Source organism: Lepidochelys kempii, chromosome 1 (genome assembly GCF_965140265.1).
Source record: "Lepidochelys kempii isolate rLepKem1 chromosome 1, rLepKem1.hap2, whole genome shotgun sequence".
Taxonomy (NCBI): Eukaryota; Metazoa; Chordata; order Testudines; family Cheloniidae; genus Lepidochelys; species Lepidochelys kempii.
The window spans coordinates 337,941,253-337,963,658 of NC_133256.1; the positions used below are offsets into that span (position 1 = coordinate 337,941,253).

Sequence of the window (22,406 nt, forward strand, 5' to 3'; positions counted from 1 at the left end):
GAACTACTCCTTTAAGTTGATTGTTAATGCTTGCTACGTGAATAACCCTCTCTTTCTTGACTAACTTTTGAAGGTCACTCAACCCCTCACTTCTACTAGAATTCTTTTTTCTGTTCAGCTAGTCAGTGTTCTGGAAACTCAGATCTCATGACCCTAGTCCTGTATCTTAATCATTAATGTCAATATTGGAGAGGAAATATGATCTATTCATTGGTACATAGTACTGTACAAAATCCAGTCCCTGTGTACTCAACTCTCTGGGATGGAAATTGAAAGATTTATAATACACAAAGACTGTATAAATTAGCAAAGATCTTAGGTCTGTGTAATTTGTGAAGAGACCTAGTATCTGTCTACTTATGCATTAATCCTTGAGAATGAAAGTTCACTTGAGTGCCATCCCTGCAGCTCCATGATTCTCGAACCTAGAACTCATTCTAGATGACATTTATGTTATTCTGAGATGTGCCATACTGCCCGAAGAAGAATATACTCAAAACAGGAATGTCAAACTCCCTTTGTGGGAAAGCCAATTTACACTGGGTTCACTTTTTAATTGTGGTCACGGTCTTGTATCTTTTGCAGTACTGAAGCATCAGAATTTATCCCTTTGCCAAAGAATTGTGATTCAGGTTGTAAGCTTTCATATAAGGAAAAAAAGAACTCTAGCTTTATGGTTGTAAAGATAACCTTGAAAATATGTACAGTGTAGTCATAATGCAGTTTATAGAAAGCCTGTAACAATGGCCCCAAGAGATGTGAACTGCCCCATTCTTTTCAATTTACCGTTAACTCTGAAATCTAAAGGTAACAAAAGTCTGCATTAACAATTTCACTGGTTGATAGTTTTATGGGAACAAGCTTATCTGAAGGTTTTTGTCTTCCCAACTGTTCCTTACCCAGTTTAAAGACTGACTTTTCCTGACAGCATTTATAATGTCCTTGAATTGTGAAATAAAAAAAATGTAGAATATAGAAAATTGGAAATGTGGGGAAGTGTAAAATTCAACGAGACATCAAAATAAAAAATATAGGGAAATCTGTAGTGATTGTATATTTAATCTTCATTTTATTTAAAACTTAAAAGTTTAAACTGCTGCAGAATTTCTGTCTGATGCAGAGAAATGCGCAGAATGTAGGGAACTTATCACAAGATTAGGTCTCACGAGTAACAGACTTCAGTGGGCCTTGATTATCATCCATAGTTTGTATTTTTCATTCCTCCTCCTCATTAGAAGTCTGCATCCTGTTTTATCATCCTTCTGTGGATGTACACCTTCGACTGAGCTGGCTGCTGATGGGCAGAAAAGTTTAAGAATAAAGACTCGGAGACTTGATCTATTTGGGTGAAAAATTTATTAGTCTTCCAGCCTTCAGTTGAGAGGGGCCAATCACCAAGACCTCTTTGGCTGCTACGACTACAACATGTGACAGACCATGGCCAAATTAAAGGTCTCGCTGCCCAAAGGGTCCAGGAAAAAGTTCTGGGTGATCCTTGAAGAGGGCATGGGGGTGGCCAGAGCAGCCTTCCCAGCAGCTTCGGGCACGGCAGACTCTGCAGCTTGCACCATGGCCTTGGCCATTTTGATACTGAGGACATCCTGGCTGCTCTTCTCGGGTCTGTCGACTGAGGGTAAGCAGTTGATGCATGAACTCGCCTTCGAGGGCCAGGCCCTGTTTGCAGAACAGATGGACAGTAAGCTGCATGGACTGAAAGACTCAAGCACTACCCTGAAAATTTTAGGGCTGTATGTCCCCAGTCCAGCCCGTAAGCAGTTCAAACTGTAGCTATCTCAGGATCAAGGGAGCCAACCCCAGCAGGAGCTGCCCCATAAGAAGAGTAGAGGCTACAAGTGCTGTCCGAGCCACCCGTCTCCACCCTCTGCCCAATTGGGCCCAACCTGCAATAAGCAGGAGGGCCAGCAAGTGATTTGAGGGTGCGCTCGAGGGCAACCTACCAGACTATACCCCGGATCCATCTTTCCTGCTGTTTTCCGACTGCCTTTCTTTTTTCCTCCGCACATGGACCACTGTAACTTTGGACTGCTGCGTCCTCAATACTGTAGTGCAGGGTTACACCCTCCAGTTTCTTTCTACCCCGCAACCCCTTTCCCAGTCCCTCTTCAGGGACCCCTCTCACGAAAGTCTTCTTATGCAGGAAGTAGAAGGGTTGCTGCAGCTGGGTGCAGTCGAAAAGGTTCCTCGTGAGTACAGGAACAAGGAGTTCTATGCCCGGTACTTTTTAATCCCAAAAGCTAAGGGCGGTCTACGGCCCAGCCTGGACCTGCAAGATCTCAACTAATACCTAAAGAAGCTGAAGTTCCCTGGCCTCCATCATCCCCGCCCTGGATCCGGGGACTGGTATGTTGCCCTCGACTTGAAGGACGCATATTTCCACATAGCGATCTTTCAAGGTCACAGACGCTTCCTACGTTTCATGGTGGGACCGAACCACTATCAGTTCGCGGTCTTCCCATTCGGTCTTGCGACAGCACTGAGGGTGTTCACCAAGTGCATGTCAGTAGTAGCTGCTTAACTCAGACATTGAGGTATCTAGATCTGCCTATACCTTGACGACTGGCTCGTCAAAGGCCGCTCCAGGTCCCAAGTTCAGAGGAATGTTGCGGTGCTGCAGGCCATGTGCCCATCCCTGGGCTAGCTGGTAAACGGCAAAAAGTCGACGGTTCGTTCTGGTGTAGAGGATTGAGTTCAGCGGTGCTCGACTCCATCTGCACCAGAACATTTCTACTGCAGGAGAGGTTCCAAGCATTGGTGGACTCGGGTTGCATTCCCCTGACCACGACCGGGTTTGCCTGCACCTGCTGGGCCACATGGCAGCATGTACATATGTTGTCGGCCATGCCAGGCTCCAGATGTGGCTCTTACAGCAGTGGCTAGCGACAGTCTATTCCCAGTCCAGAGATCACCTGGAAAAGATCATTACCATCCCACCGATGACACTTACCTCGCTGCAATGGTGGACCCGACCCCAGGGTGGTCCTGGAATGGAGTTCCATTCGATGACCTTCGTCACTCCATCGATTGATATGGGACACCTCAGACCTAGGCTGGGGAGCGCATCTCAGCAATCTCCAGACCCAGGGCATGTGATTCCCAGAGGAGATGACATTGCACATAAACATCAAGGAAATCAGAGCAGTACGTTTGGCCTGCAGAGTCTTTCTACCGCACCTGGCAGGCAAGGTGGTGAGAGTGGGGATGGACAATATGGCCTGGATGTTCTACATCAGCAGGCAAGAGGGGAGCACACTCGTTGGCCCTTTGGCAAGAGGCACTCCGACTGTGGCATTTCTGCATCAACCACGCAATCCAGCTGGAGGCCTGTCACCTCCCCGGCATAAGGAATACACTATCAGATTGCCTCAGCAGATTATTTTCCTCTTACCACAAGTGGTCGCTCCATCCGGAGGTAGCATGGACCCTCTTCCAGAGGTGGGGAACTCCCCAAGTGGACCTGTTCACATCCAGACAGAACAGGAAATGTCATTGCTTTGGTTCCCTACAAGGTCTGGGCAAAGACTCCCTCTCCGACTCCTTCCTCTTGTCATGGTCAAGGGGTCTGATGTATGCGTTCCTGCCAATTCCGCTCATCAACAGAGTCCTGTCAAAGGTCAAGGGAGACAAGGCCCAAGTCATACTGGTTGCCTCAGCCCCTTCCTGACCGACTGGATCTGCTTTCGCAGGATCACAGGCCATCTCCTACACCCCAGCCTCACCCCCCTCCACCTCATGGCATGGATGCTGCATGGTTGAACTTGGAGGAACCGGCCTGCTCTAACAAGGTCCAGCACATTCTCTTGGAAAGCAGGAAGCCTTCCAGTACCTAGCCAAATGGATGAGGTTCTCCCACTGGACATCTGAGTATAGCGTCTCTCCAATGCACTCCTCTTTACAATTTATCTAAGATTACCTGCTCCATCTTAAGAACCAGGGGCTGGCCTTCTTCCATCAGAATGGACCTTGATGGCTATCTCCACTTTTCATCTGCCAATCCAAGCTCAGATGGTGTTTTCACACAACATGTTGGTCTGATTCCTGAGAGGGCTTGAGAGACTCTTACCACTGGCCCGGGCTCCTGTCGTGCAGTGGGACCTTAACTTGGTTCTTTCTAGGCTCACGGGCCCACCCTTTGAGCCGATGGGCTCCTGCTCCCTCTCCCACCTGTCATGGAAGGTCGCATTCCTTGTGGCGTTAATATCCATGAGACCAGTGTCAGAGCGTAAAGCCCTGACATTGGAGCCTCCATATACAGTGTTCTACAAGGACAACAAAAATAGTACAAAAGTGAGATTTCATTTCAAGGTGAATTCCTAACCTTGATACTAACTGTAATTTAAAACCACAGTGAAATATGAATTGTGAAACTTTGGTCAGTTCCAATGATTATTGCAGTGATAATTTGTTGTTTACAGTGTCTAATACTGCCTGCATCTAATGCATACTATTCCATTTTTAATAATTACTGCCTCAGGACAGTAATTATTACTATTAAACTATTCAAATTATTCACATTAATGTTATTTTCCGTTTTGTAATTCTTTTGATGAATTTTGGATGTACTATTGAAATTGCTGGATATTGAAAAGAAATTGGTGTGGCCCAGTTATTAAAATGTTTTTTAAAAATGAATGGTCAAAATAAATTGCTGGTAAATTAAGGCAATAAGGGCCATAAATGGGGCAGTGTTCTCAGAAAAGTACAAGGCAGTACAGTAATAAGGATTAACAGTATGATATTAATAAAGGGAAATTTTTAAGCTGAATATCCAGAAAAGCCTGCTGACAGATATACTAGGTTGCAGAATAGACTCCAGGGGAAGTGGTAAAAGAAATAGTCACAGATTGAAATGCCTTCAAGCTGTATGGAAACTGTTTCAAAACACTGTAATAGAGACTCAAACTAAACTTATACCCCAAATAAAAATAAAAAAAACTAAAGCAAAACAGAAAGAGGACCCTCCCCCTCAAACCACCGTGGCTAAACTGCAGAGTAAAAGGCAGTTAAAAGCAAAAAGGCATCCTTTAAAAATTGGAAGTCATATCCTAGTGAAGAGAATAGAAAGGAGCATAAACTCTGGCAAATCAAGTGTAAAAATATAAGTAGTCAGGCCAAAAAAGAATTTGAAGAGAAACTAGCAAAAAATATAAACTAACAGCAATTTTTTTTAAGTTTATCAGCAGCCAAACAATCTGTGGGGTCACTGTACAATCAAGGTGCTAAAGGAGCACTCAGAGAAAACAAGGCTGTTGTGGAGAAGCTAAATGTATTGCATCGGTTTTCATTGCAGAGAGTGTGAGGAAGATTCTCCCACTAGACCGATTCATTTTAGGAGACAAATCTGAGGAACTGTTCCAGATTGAGGTGCCAGTAGAGGAGTTTTTGGAACAAATTGATAAATTAAACAGTAAGAAGTCATCAAGAACAGATGGTATTCACCCTAAAGTTCTGAAGGAACTCAAATATGAAATTGAAGAGCTACTAACTGTGGAATGTAAGCTATCGCTTAAGTCGACCTCAGTACCAGATGACTGGAGGATAGCTAATGTAACTTTTTTTTTTTAAATAAAAAGGTTCCAAAAGTGACCCTGACAATTACAGGATGGTAAGCATAACTTAAGCACCAGGTAAATGGGTTGAAACTACAGTAAAGAACAGAATTATCACACATGTAAGACACGAGCAATGTGACTTTTTTAAAGGGAAATCATGCCTCACCAGAGTATTAGAATTCTTTGAGTTTGTCAACGAGCATGTGGACAAGGGTGATCCAGTGGATATATTGTACTTGAACTTTCAGAAAGTCTTTGACAAGGTCTTTCACCAAAGGCTCTTAAGGAAACTTAAGCAGTCATGGGATCAGAGGCAAGGTCCTCTCATGGATCAGTAACTGGTTACAAGATTGAAAACAAAGAGTAGGAATAAATGGTAATTTTCACCATGGAGAAAGGTAAATAGCAGGGTCTCTCAAGGGCCAGCACTGGGACCTTTGCTATGCAACATATTAATAAATAATCTGGAAAAAAGGATAAATAGTGAGGTGGCAAAAATCACAGAGGTTACAAAATCAATGTGCAGTGGCAGTCAAAAAAGCTAACAGTATGCTAGGAACCATTAGGAAAGGGATGTATTATATTTTCTGTTGTCTTATCTCAGTATATAAATCCATGGTCCCTCATACTGAATACTGCATAAGTTCTGGTTGCCCTAGCTCAGTTAGAATTGGCAAAGATACAGAGAAGAGCAACAAAAATTATGAAGGGCATGGACCATATGAGGAGAGTGTGATATACTGCAGCAGAATCCAGACTAGGGTGGGGCTGTCACCCCTGCCTTGCAACCTTGGATGCCTTACAATGCCTTGCTGTATAGCTCCCACCTGGGCTGCTCACAAACTTCCTTCCAGCATGCAAGCCACACCCTGAGTGTTTGTGTGAAACTTCAGCCTGCCAGTTATACTGCCGGGTGACCCCCGCCCCAACTCTGCCCCCTACCTGCCCCTATTCTACTCCTTCCCCAAATCCCTGCCCCAGCCCCACCTCCTCCTCCGCCTCCTCCCCTGAGTGTGCCACATTCCCGCTCCTCCCCTTCCCTCCCGGAGCTTGCTAGAGCTGTTTGGTGGCAGCAAGCGCTGGGAGGTAGCCGGAGGAGCGGGGACGCAGCATGCTCAGGGGCAGAGGCGGAGGAGGAGGTGAGGGGGGACGGGAAGCTTGGCTGCTGGTGGGTGTAGAGCACCCACTAATTTTTCCCTCTGGGTGCTCCAGCCCCGGGAGCACCCACGGAGTCGGCACCTATGATCTCCAGGACAGCACTGCAAGCTTCTGTACGTTCTGCAGATACAGCAGCACTATCTACTGCCTCTGCGATCGTAATGAGAAGGGCATCTTGGCTGCATCTCTCTGGCTTCCCCAAGGAGGTACAAGGAACAGTGGAGGATCTGCCTTGGGAAGAGCCCAAACTTTTCGGCGCCAAAATGGATGAGTCTCTGTACACCCTCAAGGACTTGAGGGTGACTCTGAAGTCCCTGTGTATCTCCTAGGACAAAAAGACGACAAGGCAGATATTACAACCCTCAAAGATTCCGGTCCACACCATATACGCAGACACACAGGTAATATGAGCTACGAGGCCAGAAACGGTAGCCCCCAAGGAGATGACAGCCTTCAAATCAATCTACCATGTCTCATCAACTAGCCACCAGCAAGTGTTTTCAAACTTTCATATCGTGGACTTTGCCTTAATATAGAGAGTTTATCTTGTTGATGCTTCCTCTCCCATTTACAATGCATGGGTAAGTAATTTTAGAAAAGAATTTAAGGTGAAATCCTGGTTACTTTGAAGTCAATGGCAGAACTTCTGTTGATGTCCTTGGAGCCAGGATTTTACCTTTATTATTTTAGCTGATTTGTTAATGAATTTTAGCAGCTGGAAACAAGAACCATGTGACCAGCCTGTTTGTGGAGCACTAGCAAGTACTATGAAGATCACTATTGGAGTCTGATGATTTTTACATCCTACAATGCATGTAGTGGGAGCAGTTTGAAGAATGCCTGATTTTAAAGGTCTGATGACTGATTTGTATGCCATTTGGAACTTACTGAATTCCTTAATTGTTCATTTTTCAGGCCTTCGTGCTTGTTTTTATTAAGAGGTAAAATATTTGTTCAGAAGTGGAAACATTTTATTTTTGATGTTAGCAGAACTCCAGTGAAGAACGTCTTCTGTCTTAACTCTTTCTTACTAAGATCTTTGTTGTGTTCAAATTCACACATCATCTTCCTGTTAGCTAGCTGGAGTTCCGTTTGCAAGTTGTATTTTAAAACTACAGTAAGGCAATGTTAAGGTTGCACAGTTAAGCATTCAGAGTCAAGAAATGTCAAAATTAAAGTGGAACACACAACCCCAACTTTATCCCCTTGTGCAAATACATTTTAGTATAGTCTTTACATGAGCCCCTACTGTTGCTCACACAAAACAATGCATCATTATAGTGGACTGCCAGGTATACCTATCGTTAAGGTTTATACTACCTCTTCCGCATCCTCTGATAGGTGTGTGTAACACCTTGTACAATTTTTCCTGCTTGTATCCTTACTTCAGTGCCTTAAGCTGGGATTTTCAAAGGAGCCTATACGTCCAATATTTGCATGTCTCGTGTGCAACTACATCTTTCTAGAGCTAGTGCATGTTCCCAAAACATAGGACAGATGTAGGAGAGGCAGCATTTGGTGGCCCTGAAGATCAGTGGCTTTTGCATAAGGTGACACCTGCACTTCCTAATCTTCAGGCTATTCAGCATCAGGGGAGAACTAAAGACTAATATGAATACAGCAGCCTCAGCAGCTTCCTAGGGTGGAAGGGGCATAGCCTGTAGATAAGCTTTTGCTGTAGGACAGCAAAAAGCACACTTCCTTGCTTATTTCTCCAATCAGGCATGTCCCTGGCAACATGCAGCCAGAGCCTTCACACTCCTCCATATGGAAATCACCGTGTCACTGAAATATGACCTTAAGAAGAGCTCTGGGTCAGCTTGAAATCTTGTGACTCACCCACACAAATTGGTCCAATAAAAGATATTCACTCACCTACCAAGTCACTGAAAGACATCCCCTTGCAAGATTAAGCAGCCTCAGTCATCTGAAGTATGCTTGGATACTTTATTTGGCACCAGTCAGAGCTAATTACTTTAGTTGCTCATCTGGTATACAGTGATTAAGCAATAGGTCTCAAATTATACACCTGTATTTCCTTTGTTTAATCAGCTACGGAGATCTATATTATCCACTGCAGAATTGTGTATATCTTTGTCTCCTCTTTCTGTAGCTCTATCATCTGTGAAGGATGTGTAGTATTTTTTTTTTTTAAGAGAGCTGCCAAAGGCAACAATTACTTGGAATTCTGGGATAGATATTGGTCAAGACTTGACTCTCAAAATCTGTTGGTCAAAAATATACTGTAGCAATATGAAGATTTCTCTATCAATTTACAGTTTTTAAAAAGAAAACTATCAAGACAAGTAATAATAAACTTAATCTTACCTGCTTTAAGCGTCCCTTAACTTGTTTTTTTCCTCACCCCATCTCTCACTTTGTTGCTGTCACCCATTGTCGTGTCTGAAATTGAAGTATAACGCTGCAGGGCAGAGACCACTATATTTGTTCTGCAAGCATGGGTGGCGGGTGAACTCCCCCCTTGGGGAGGCTAACCCCCTGGCCCTGCCCCTTCTGCCCAAGGCCCCGCCCCCACCTGCTGGAGCCCCAATCCCCCCTCTTGCCATGACCAGAGCCCCGAGTGCCCCATGGCCGGAGGAGTCCCAGCCCAAGCTGGCCCGAGCCCTGAGCTCCAGGTTGCTGGCTTCATGGGAGAGGGGGACTGAAGGGGGGGCCACAGCATGGGTTAGGGGAGGCTTAGCCTACCCTGGCCTTCAGTACCTGCCTCCCATGACTGCAAGTAGCACCAAGGTGTTGGAGTCAAGCATTGTTTGGGGCTGATTCTGGAAAGTGCACATTTGTACAAACTTTTTTTAAAATTAGAAGTCTATCATTTGGTATTGGAACATTGAAATTTAGGTCCTTGGACCAGATTCTCAGCTTTTGTAAACTGAGGCAGCTCTATTTAGTTCAAGTATTGATTTCAGTGGAGCTGTACCAGTTTACAACAGCTGAGCTTTTGGCTCATAGTTTTATTCTCTTTATTCTAAGAGTCTGTTAAAATACTGAACATGTTTCAGAATAGTTTGCTAATGCTGGAGATTATTGCTTTGCCTGGGGCATACATCAGGCAGCAGAGATCAGTACTTTTTCTCTCACTAAGAGACTGATGTGTACCCATTTTTTTCCCCATCAAACTGTATTCTTTATGTGTGTTGAATTTTTATTAGTTGCCTAATGCATTTTTGCAGCAGGCGGCAAAAATGAAAATAATGAAGCAAAAAAATGGATTTCAATCAAGAACTGTTAGATACTCCATTAAATGCCTCCAAATGAAGGCATTGATTTTTTTTTAATCTAGCTATGTAATGTCAGTAGGAAACATTTGATAAGCATAATGTTGGTTTTTTTCTTCTTTTCATTTCAGTTTATTTATGCATTGGCCTTGTTGGAATATTGTCTTTAGTCCCTAAAACATTAGTTCCTTTTAATACCATCGCTCCATCATTTATACATTCCCAAGATCACTTCTACATAGCTCAGAATAACACCATGGCTTCCAAAAGCAATCATGGACCTGGGTCCTGCAAACCCTTATTCATGCAGCTGGTCTCACTGACTTGAATTTGGATGTCAAACATGTTTTGTGTGTTATAGTGAGGCATATAAAAGTAGTAGAGATTTACAGGAGAATATAAATTGAAGATGAAAACCAGGCTGCTGCAGCTTTGCATTGAGTAATATTAAAAATGGAAGTACTGTAACTTTAATTGATCTTGGAGGTAGAAATAAATAGAAAAACCCATACACCAAAGCTGTATTAACTTGGTGTACTAGGAAAGCTGTATTAACATTAAGTAAGGTTTTTGGAAAATGTGATAAAGCCATAGTTTATGGTGAGGCATAACCAATATCCTTCAATTCCTGGGCCCAGCCAGGCATTAATGAACTCAAGTGGCACCAAATTGTGCCTGTGTACTAAAAAATATCAGTGAAATGTTGGTTGTTTACAAAGATTAATTATGAATTCAAATCTTGTTACATTACTGGTATTTCTGCCTCGCATCCAGGCTTTCTGTCAGGGTTTTCCTCCTCATCTGCATGTGAGGAAGGGTCAGGCCTGTCAGTCAAGATAGTGACTTGACTCCCACTTCTCTTGGGAGATCCGAGTAATCTCCGCCTCAGGCAGACCCTCAAACAAATTTAGAGTTCAAAACTTAATTTTTAATTTATTTTTGTAAATTCTCTTTGAGGCCTTGTATATGGGAGTTTGACTGGCAGAGATTTTATTTTCTTACGAAGTTTTTTTTTTACTCCTGAGAATAGGGAATTATTATCAAAGTTGTAACACAACCTTACATAGTGTACCATGAATTCTGCCTTATAATATGTGATGCATTTCCCTAGATTGATTCTACTCTCTGAAATTATGCATTGCTAATCAGCACTGGTGAAATTGTAGGGGAAGTGCTGTTAAAAAGCAAATTCAGCTCCAATTAACCTTTTGGCCTTTATAACCTATTGTGCAGTCAAGCTTTTTTTAAAATGAGCATAGTGGAAGTTTTTTTCTTAGGTTAGTAATGGAAAGTCAAAATAAATTTCAAGATTCATTTTACTAATACAAGAAAAGATATTTTTGGTGATTTCAAAGGCATTCAGCAGTTTTTAAAAAAAATATTTTTATTGCATATTTTAGAAGGATTACAAAACATAACTAACAGTATAATATACAAATACTCTTGAAGATGTACAAGCTTCAGGTCACGAAACCATCTGTATCATTTTTTCTTAATTATTATCATTCCTGTTTTAAAATTAAGCAGCAAGTCTGACTGAATTCTGAACTCTGGAGCATGCAGAATAATGTCACTCAAGGCATTTTCAAATTGTGCAAACCTCTGGATGTGATGATGGTGTTCGGATATGGATAACTTTGTATTTTAACAACCAATTATTTTTATTTAAATATTGCATAATATAGCAATAGTGCACATGCTGTAAACTTCAGCCATGCCTCTTGTAGTACAGGACCCTGCTTTCCAAAATGGAGGATGAGCTTTGATCTGTACATCTACATTCTTATAGAATAATGACAGCTGCATCACACATCCTTTCCTTTTAATAAACAATTGTTTTAAGCTTCTGTGTTTGAAGATTCTGAATGCATATGGCACACATCTTTCCTTTGCAGTAGTATTGCACCCATTTCTGAAATCAGCATTTTGTTGTAGACTGAAAGGTGGTGAGAAATGGGTGCTGCAAGGTGAATTCTAGTTCTGGCTACTTTGGAAAATTCTTTAATGGTCACTATTGCCCCTCCAAAAGCACCTTCTTTGTCAAGTTTGAGTCTGTTCCTAACCGTCTTGTGGATGATAGCTAGTATCTCTATGTCCAGTTCCTTCAGGATCAGAAGGATAGCATTCAGGACATTGTTCCACCTCTTTCTACTGTTATCTGTAGGGCCTACCAAATTCACGGTCCATTTTGGTCAATTTCACGGTCATCAGATTTTAAAAGGGGGTAAATTTTCACGATTTCAGCTATTTAAATCTGAAACTTCACGGTGTTGTAATTGTACGGGTCCTGATCCAAAAAGGAGTTGTGGGAGAGGTCGCAATGTTATTGAGGGGGGGGTTGCGGTACGGCTACGCTTACTTCTGCGCTGCTGCTGGCGGCGGCACTGCCTTCAGAGCTGAGCAGCTGGAGAGTGACGGCTTCTGGCCAGGAGCCCAGCTCTGAAGGCAGAGCCACTGCCAGCAACAGTGCAAAAGTAGGGGTAGCATGGTATGGTATGCCGCCCAGCACTCAAGTCAGCACAGAAGTAAGGGTGGCAATACCGTGACCCCTTAAAATAACCTTGTGACCCACCTGCAACTTCCTTTTTGGTCAGGACCCCTAATTTGAGAAATGTTGGTCTCCCCCCCCCCCTTCCCCAACGAAACCTGTATAGTATAGGGTAAAAGCACACAAAATACCAAATTTCATGGGTGGGGAGACGAGATTCCATGGTCTGTGACATGTTTTTCATGGCCGTGAATTTGGTAGGGCCCTAGTTATCTGCCTACCTTAAGTGAGAAGGAAAATCTGTGTCTCAGGATGGATTTTCCTTATGTTTTCTTCTTATGGTATCCTCAATAACTTTGTGTACCATTTCTTCACTCATTACATAAAGTCTGAGACAGCAGATGGATACAGACAGGACAGCACAAAGCCATATTGCTGATAAGCATTGGTCATACACACCAGCAGTCTAACTGTTGTCAAGTTTTGTGTAGCGTCATGGCAACAAAGAGTTTTGAGGAGGGACTTAAAGGTGGATATGCACAGCACTGACCCATGTTACCCATTACTTATTTGGGAGGCATTCTCCATAAACATCCACAAAGCTACCTCCTTACCCACCTCCAAATTAATTTTGTTATACAAAAGGATATCTTGGTTTTTGTTCTGAGCTCAGCACTGGACTTAAAATAATGGTGTGTGTGTGTGGGAAAGAAACACAAACAAAATTAACATTTAGATGTACTCTATATAAGGGTAGAACAATTTAAAGATGGGGCTGAACAAATGTAAAATTAATGCATTGTTTTATTCCTATTTGTAAAAGTAATTGGTATCTTCTGGTTCATTTTAAAGGTCTGTTTTTATTTTCTGACACATTCTGTTTACAATAATTTAATGCAGTGATAAATATCAAAACTCATCCCATGTAAGATTTCATATGATAAACTCTGATTTATACTAGTAGTTTTAGTTACCTTATGTATGACAATGTCAGTTAATTCTTTAATGGAGATCAGCAGCTCTAGAATATTTTGTTATTGGCTCATTTCACATTATAGGACATCGGTTTGAAAGCTATTAGGAAAGGGTGACATGTTTGCATACACAAAACAAGAATATATCCTACTGCTAAATATCATAGTATTTTTATACTAAGTATCACTCTTTTGACGACTTTTGTGTGTCATAGATCTTTTTCTCTTTTACCTTTTTGATTCTATTAGATAACTTAGTCAATATGTCTGACGATGCAGGCATTTTCCCCTAAGGTATAATTACTAATATTTTGTCCAGCCGTGATGTAAAAGTCCTAAATATTGGAAATTCTGCTTTTTCTCTTTGGCTAGGTATACCACAGCCCAATATATAGCTCAGTCTAAGGATGTTTTTCCTCATATATTTAATTTTTTTATCATATTTATGCTAGTTTTACCCTCATATACCACACTAAATAACTCAATTTCCCACCTTTGTTTTTCCATCCATCAAATATTTGCAGACTTACATTGCTGCTGCTTCTAATCTCTTATCAAATCTGTGCATATTTAGCTCTCTGAAATTTTACTTCATGATCATATTGGTTGCTTGTGAAATCCCTCACTTTGTCATTCTTTTTGTTAATGTGAGGATCAGAATTGAACCTTCTGCTCTAGGTCTCTGCACAGACCTCAAAATTTCAGTCCAAAAGGTTAATGTTGTTCTTCGAGTGCTTGGTCATGTCAATTCCATTGTAGGTGTGTGTGCACTCACGTGCACAGTCATCAGAGATTTTTGCCTTTGCAGTATCTATAGGGTCGGCTGTAATGCCATGCTCATGCTTTGGTATACCAGGCACCACTGACCCTACGGCCTCTCAGTTCCTTCTTACCGCCCATGACGGTTAGTCAGAGCGCCTTGTCTTCCATTGCAAGAGCGTTAGCAGTTCTTACAGTCCATTGTTCTGTCTCCTTTATTTTCGGTTGATAGATACTTGGACCATTAAGTGTTAGACTAGTAGTTAGAGTCCCATTAGTGACCCCCACGAGAGCTGTTTAAAATATTTGGGGGAGTTCCACAGAAAGGACAAGTGCAGGATCTACAAAAACGTTCACCCTCGAACTCAAAAGGAGCGGGATATCTGCTTGAGGGCCCTCCATGAAGGCTGTGCTTCGTCCTACCTCGGAGCCCTCTTGATTGGACTCCACGCCTGGCACCGTTCCCCTTCCCAGCCAGGGACTCACCTCTGACTCCTGAGAGTGGCGGGGGGTCCCGGCCCTTAGCAGGGTCATCTGTGCTCAAAGCGGGCCCAGCAGCCAAGTAGGTTGTCCGGCACCGCAGAGGCCAAGCCATGTGATGGACCCGGCTAAGGCCCCTGCATCTACGGGCAAGCCAGTTATGGGACCACCCTCTAAAGCAGTGGAGTGTCCCCGATCACCGGACCACATCACCGCAGCCTCGGTCCCCGGTTAGAAGAGACAGGTCCCTGATGCCAAGGTTTCCACCTACAAGGCACAGGACACCTGAGAGGCGCCCTCCAGATGGCCTGGGATGCTACGGACTCGTCGGTCAGGGTAGTCGCCTCTGTGTTGGTCACAAGGCACAGCTCCTGGTTACAATCCTCCCGACTGTCCCAGGAGATGCAGACTAGCCTTCAGGACCTCCCGTTTGAAGGAGCAGGGCTCTTTTCGGAGCTGACTGATGCACGGCTTCACGGCCTTAATGCTACCATGCCACCCATCGTTCGTTGGACCTACGCACCCCTCAGCAGGCTAGAAAGTTGTTCTGTACCCCACCTCCATTGAGGTCCTGGGGCATCCCCTGGTCTAGTTCCTACAGGAAGAAGGACAGAGACAAAGGATTTAAATGGCATTACCCTTCATCTTCTCATTCCTCTGCCCAGCCTGGTTCTTCTAGAGGCCAAGAAAGCCAGAAGCTGGCATTTTGAGGATGTGCCCCTGTCACTTCCCAGGATCCACCCCCCTGCTCTTTCCTCAATAGCCTGCGCCCCTTTTGGTCGGCCTGGTCATGGCTGACCTCAGACCATTGGGTGCTTGACATAAAATCTTCAGTCTGTACCCTGCAGTTCGTGGCCACCCCTCCCTACCACACCCTTTCCCCATCCCTCTTCAGGGACTCTTCTCACGAGCAACTCCTTGTTCAAGAGGTCGAGAACCTCCTACGGCTGGGGGCGGTAAGGGAGGTCCCTCCAGACTTGAAGGGGAAAGGTTTCTACTCCCACTATTTCCTAATCCCAAAAGCAAAAGGGGGCCTCAGACCCATTCTGGACCTGTGCCACCTCAACAAGTCTCTCAAGAAGTTAGTTTTGCATGGTCTCTCTGGCCTCCATTATTCCCATCCTGGAGGTGGTACACCACCCTCAACTTGAAGGACGCATATTTCTATTTTCCCAGGGCACAGGCGCTTCCTCCTTTTTGTGCTGAGCCAGCACCATTTCCAATTCACAGCGCTGCCATTTGGTCTCTCATCAGCCGCAAGAGTATTCACAAAGTGCATAGTGCCAGTGGCCGCTTACCTGAGGTGCCGAGGTATTCAAATTTTTGGTCGAGGGACCATCAACTCGAAGCAGAAGAAACGGTTACTTACTGTAGCTGTCGTTCTTGGAGATATGATGCAAACCCACAACCCACCCTCCATTCCCTCTGCATTGGAGCCTAGCCTTCCTGGTGTGAAGGATCTGAGTGGGATTGGGGCCTTCTATCACTCTCCTGTAGCCATCTGGCCCAACCCTGTCACAGTATGTCTTTTGGAAATAGATATGTCCTCCTTTTCTGTAGTTTAGAACTTTGATTTTCAGCGTTCCCTATTTAAGCATTCCCTATCTCAATCTGGAGGGATGGTTAGTGGTCTAAACATCAGTTTTGAAATGCTTATACTCCCTAGAACCATCAAGTTGAATCCTGAGAGAATAAATTCAGTCCTTCATATTTCTAAAACAGATAAACTATGTACCATACACAGAAGGTCTTTCAGAAACAGTCTAAAAAACCAGGATCTTGTCGACCATGCATGGACACTGAAGACCCTATAGCAACTTAGGTACAAGTAAAGATGTGATCTGGTGTTCCTGGCCAGCGTTCCCAGCCAGCGTTCCCCTACCTCCACACTGTGTGCTATTTGGCCTGGCTGTAGCCCTCTCTCCCAGACATGACTGCATTTCAGTATGCTATATATCAGTGAAGTTTATAAAGAGCTTTGGGATCCTTCAGAATGAAAGATGATATATAAATCCAATTATTACTACAATTTTATTCCTAAATTGGAGTATTCAAAATGTTCATTACATTTTTAAAGCCAATTCCTTTAGTATTGATTTGGTGCAGTGCGCTCATACAGCAAACATGGTGCAACAGCTACACTGATTAAGCAGGTCCCTTTTCCCTTGGTAAAGTAACAGGGGTGGTTCCAGAACAATCAGGAATTTGCTGGAACCAATTAAGGCAGGCAGGCTAATTAGGACACCTGGAGCCAATTAAGAAGCTGCTAGAATCTATTAAGACAAGCAGGGTAATCAGGGCACCAGCCTAGCTGGTTTAAAAAGGACTTCACTTCAGTCTGTGAGGGGCACTCAAGGAGTGGGAACTGAGAGGGCATGCTGTTGGAGGACTATGGAGTACAAACGCTATCTGGCATCAGGAGGAAGGTCCTGTGGTGAGGATAGAGAAGGTGTTGGAAGGAGGCCAGGGGGAAGTAGCCCAGGGAGTTGCAGCTGTCACACAGCTGTTACAGGAAGCATGGTAGACAGCTGTGATCCATAGGGCCCTGGACTGGAACCCAGAGTAGAGGGTGGGCCTGGGTTCCTCTTGTCCCCCCACATTGGATACCAGAGGAGTTGACCTGGACTGTGGGTTCCACCAGAGGGGAAGGTCCCTGGCCTGTCCCCCGACACACTCGGTGGATCAGCAGAGACTGCTGGGATTGTTCTCCTTCCTTTTCCCCATGCTGGTCAGTGATGAGGTTAGCTGAGTGAACGGCAGGTTTGAGCCACTAGCAAAAGTGGCCAAACTGTGAGCTGCCGTGAATCTCTGAGGCAAGCAAATCCACCAATAAGCACAGGGCCCACCAAGGCAGACGAGGAACTCTGTCACAACACCTTGAGCCAAATTGTGTACTGGCCTGTGCTAGTGGTGAATTTGGTCCTTTAGGGTTAAACAAACAACTTTGAATTTGGAAGATCAAACAAACCTGATGACTGAATGGGGTGAAGTCTACTGTATTATTATGATTATTATTTATTAATAAAATATATACAATTATATTGTTTACATTGTGCTTTAAACTGTAACAGTGGAGCTGTATATGAGTTTGCTAAAGAGAGGCAGTAGGTTGTATTCAGTTATAGTCTAAGAATTCATACTCTTTCCTTTTGTTTTGAGACAGCAGCTTTTTTGACTTATTTCACTGGCACTGGAGCTTGCTAATTACTATATGCAGCTTATTGTAATAATGGCCAAACACATATATCTGTGGTTATAATGTTGTAAAGTGTTATAAAATATGCAAACAATTTTATATTAGACAACTTATGAGTAATGTGAGGGTCTCTGTATTTTGAAAGATGTATGAAACCCTGCACCAGCCCCTTACAGGCCATAATAAATTGAAAGATCTAATTTCATTCATCACTTCAAACCTAATAGAAATGTGCATTTGCCAGCAAAACTTTTGTATTGCTCAAAAATAAATATGGTTTCTTTGGTGTGATGTAGTATTTTTCATGTGCACACTCTGCAAAGATGAACTAATCCTCAATGTTTCTATGAGGCAGGGAGGTGGTAGTATTCCAATTCTGTAGATGGGAATAAGTGACTTGGCCATTGCTACAGAGTAAGTCTGTGTCAGAGCCCAGATTAGAGCTCTGGAGTTCCTGGATCCCAGTCTTATGCCTAGACCAGTACACCACGCCCTTCTCTTTATGTATGTTTGGACAAAAAATACATCCAGGTGTAATGACCTTTAATTTCTGCCCATTTAAGCTGACTGTACAGTGCAATTCGGTGGATCCTTTTTACAGAGAATAAAAGACTTAAGCTTTTGCTGCTATTAAATCCTTATTCTAGATGTGTGTTAAATTTGTCATGGCTAAAGATTTTCTTCCTGGTTCCCTCTTTGAATATCAAGTAGCATGTCTTGAAGGTGTTTATATTAAAGCCTGATACTCTTTCCCTCCCTCTCCATATTCCCCATATCCATATTACTATAACTATTTAAAGTTGTTTTCACAAGGTAGAAAATAGATGGAGGATAATATTTAATTTAGGAATTCACATTATTACTGGACAGTGTGCACTGATCTAAAAATAGAAGAATGCAGCTTTAAACAACTTTGAAAGACAAAAAAGCCACAAATTGATATGCAAAGAAGGTAATAAAAAAATAAAAAAAGAAGGTAATAAAATTAGGTTCAGTTATGACCACTATTTCCTTATCTCTGATCCTAACAAGTGGCTTCTTATATTCAAGTTTATTAGCCCCATTACTTACAAAACATATTGAGAAAAGGGGAGTTCACTGATTTTTATTTAATATCCTAAGGGATGAGGGAGCTCATCAGCTGTGTGCCTTTCTCCAACCCTTTAGTGATAGACTTTTTTGTTGGTATATGTGCATGGGCAGTGTGATGTAGTGGACTTGAATGTAGGACCAGCGCCTATGAAGTCCTGAGTTCCAATCCACTGATTCACTTTGAAGCCTTAGGCAAGTCATTCAATGTCTCTACTTCAGTTTCCCATCTGCCAAATGGGAATAATATCTCAGAGAGTGGTCATGAGGATTTTTTAGTATTTGTACAGAGCTTCGATGTTCTAATGTGCTATCAAGGTGCTAGGTATATTATTGTTCAAGCCCATCATTAAAGGATTAAGTTTTAATTTGTTCATCAGTTTATCTAAACTAGCGGTCCCCAAACTTTTGAGGGTTGCATCCTCCCTCCCCCAGGCTGTGGCCTGGAGCGGGAGGGAGGAGAGGAAAGCGGACAAGGCTAAGGGGGCCGAGGCTGGGGCCACGGCTGGGGGCAGGAGCGGGGCCGCAGCCGGGCCGCAGTGGAGACCGGCAGCCGGACCCACGGCTAGGTGCATCTCCCGGCCTCAGCCCCGGGCTGGGAACAGAGCAGTGGCAAAGGCTGGGGGCTGGTATGGGGCCAGGAGCAGAGCTGTGCTGAGGCTGGGGACAGGGCCAGGAGTCAGGGACATGACTGGGGTTGGGACCAGAGTGGGGCTGGGTGCAGGGAGGGGCTGGGTGGCACTCCCTCCCTGCCCCCTATGGGGGTTGGCCCATGCCTGCTGCACTCCCCGCCGGACATTCCTCCCCACCTCTTCTAAGGGCGTGCCTCACAGTTGGGGGACCTCTGATCTAAACTAATCTATTATAAAGAGGAGAGAGACACACACACACACACCTCACAAGAGAAAGGAGCCTTCTTACGTCTACTCAGCAGACCCAGCTGACTGTCTTCCTTTGTGTGGATAAGCACTGCAGTTCTGTATAAAGTTTACATATTGCAGTTCCCTTGTAAGTCAGTTGCTGTATTTCTATAGGTGGAGCCAAAATTAGAGTTAGTCGGTGTGCTAGACTGAGGTAGGACAGTGTAGAACACATGCAGTACATAGTAAACTAGTGTCCAAAACAAACCACAACTAAAAAGTTAAGCTGCCAAACCAGACTAGCTTGGTTTAATAGCTGTGTGTCTTATATGAGACGCATAGAAATATGGAGACTTTAGAACACTGTCCTGTTTGCTGCTGATTTTGATATGCCTTGGCATTGAGAAAAGGCATCTCTTGTGTGTTTGGAACTAGTTGCTTGCGTAATCCATAAGGTCATGCGGAATGCAGCTACTGTATATTCATACAACACAAATGAAGCCAGATCTCCGGGTGCAGGCAGATGGTGCCAGCAGCTGAACAAGACACTTGAGAGTTGTCACTTGGGGAAAATGAAGGTGGTGATTGAAGACCTGAAAACACTTCTTTTTGAGTGAAGTTGTATTTATTTATTACAAATTTTATTCAAGGTAGTTTAATTTTAGGTGATATTGAGTATAATTGAGGGCCTACTTTAATATGGTTTAATTGATATACAATAAAAGTTGTTTTATCCAGCACTTCACCACTAGAAAGCTCCATAAAATGTCATTCCTTATCTTCATGGATATTCCAGTTTATAGTCCAGTTGGTGCAGGGCTGGCAGGGGGTTGGGCTGTGGGAAGGGGTGCAGAGCGTGGGCTCTGGGAGGGAGTTTGGGTGCAGGACAGGGTGCGGGGCAGCGGGTTGGGGCACAGGGCAGGGTGCTGTATCTGGGGGGCACTCACCTCTGGTAGCTCCCCACAAGTGGCGACCTGTCCCAGCTGCTCCTAGGCAGAGGTGCAGCAAGCAGCTCCCCATGCTGTCCCCGCCCCGAGCACCAGCTCCACAGCTCCCAATTGCAGCCAATGGGAGCTGTGGGGGCGGTGCCTGTGGTTGGAGGCAGTGCACTGAGCTGCCTGCTGGGCCACCGTCTCGGAGCAGCTGGGATAGGTCGCTGCTTTCAGGGAGTCACCTGAGGTGAGCACCCCCGAGATCTAGCACCCCGCATCCTCTCCTGTGCCCCAACCTGCTGCCCTGAGCCCCCTCCCACACCCAAACTTCCTCCCTCTTAGTTAATTGGAATTTTTCACCTACTGGCACCCCCCATTCCCCCAGTATGCTGGATAAAACAGCTTTTACTGTATAAAGAAAAACTTGTATGATAGAATAATGGTGCACATAAAGTAACAAGTCAGCCGTGTGATAGTCAAGCTGCCTTTCAATAGGTTAGAAGTTGTTACCTTGCTGTTTCTTTTCAGAAAGGCATTCAGATACCTTTAAAATGTTATCAAGTTAATTGATCAAATTGTTCTACTGTAGGTATATTATTCAAAAGATTAACTGTCTGGATTTTCACGTTAGTTTCCAGTATGTGTGCTGGAAGCCATGTGACATAAACATGGGAATTCTGTAGAGGGTGTTTCCCTGGGCAAGCTCTAATAATAAAGTAATTCTTTTTCATCAATATTCAGCTCAAATGTAGACCCCGGATTTTAAATGCCAGCATTTTTTAAAGGAAGTGAATGTGACCATACATCACTTAATCATATTGTGCTGGACTCTGTGTTCCTTCAGTTCTGTGTTGACTGCAGGAGCAATGAAGAGGTGGAAGGAGGCTTTAAACTACCTTTGCAATTTCCTTCTGGCTCTGGCAGGGGTCCCTTTAGCCCAGTGGTTCTCAAACTTTTTGTACCGGTGGCCATTTCCACACAGCAAGCCTCTGAGTGAGACCCCCTTATAAATTAAGAATGTAGGAATTTAATTTAATGTAACAGGCACTTGTGGCTGACAGCCACTGCACCTGGCCGGGCTCATGACCCTCCCCCCAGTTTGAGAACCCCTGTTTTAGCCCTTGTGCAACTTGGAGGAGCTGGCATGTAATGGCCCCCTATCTAGACCACTAGGTTGGCAAAAGAATAGATTTGTTTTCTGATAGATTGAGCTTAAACATTAGTACCTTTTCAACTTTGTCCCTTTTCTCCTTACAGTATAAGTGGTGTCTAAAATAGTGAATCATATAAAGACCCCCTTTTTTGAGTCTGTTGCTCTGCAAGCACTAAGGGTTTTGGCATGACAGCTCAGCTCTTACCCTATGTGTTCAAAGGGTAGTGTCGCTTGTGAGTCCAGAGCTGTTCTCAGGTACAATTGCACATAAGTGACCTTATTATTTTTGCTCTTGTGTTTTTTGAGGGTTTCATATACCTAGAAAGCCTGAAAGAGGCTTTGGTGGTAAATTATCAGTTTGAGTTCATATGATTTCAAGCTGCCTTTTCGAATTAGGGTGAGAAATGAAAGAATTCTCTTTATAGGTTAGATACCTACTAAAAGCACTAAATGCACTTTTCCCACCAATCTGAGTGAGTTTACTAGGTAATTGAAATATTGAAGCTTCTCC

At 43.7% G+C, this 22,406-nt stretch overlaps 1 protein-coding gene across 9 annotated transcripts in view; it reads left to right on the forward strand.

Moving 5' to 3' along the window:
* Window positions 1-22,406, forward strand: part of USP6NL (USP6 N-terminal like) — a 216,290-nt gene that overhangs the window by 107,826 nt on the left and 86,058 nt on the right. The gene's annotated exons all lie outside the window — the stretch shown is intronic.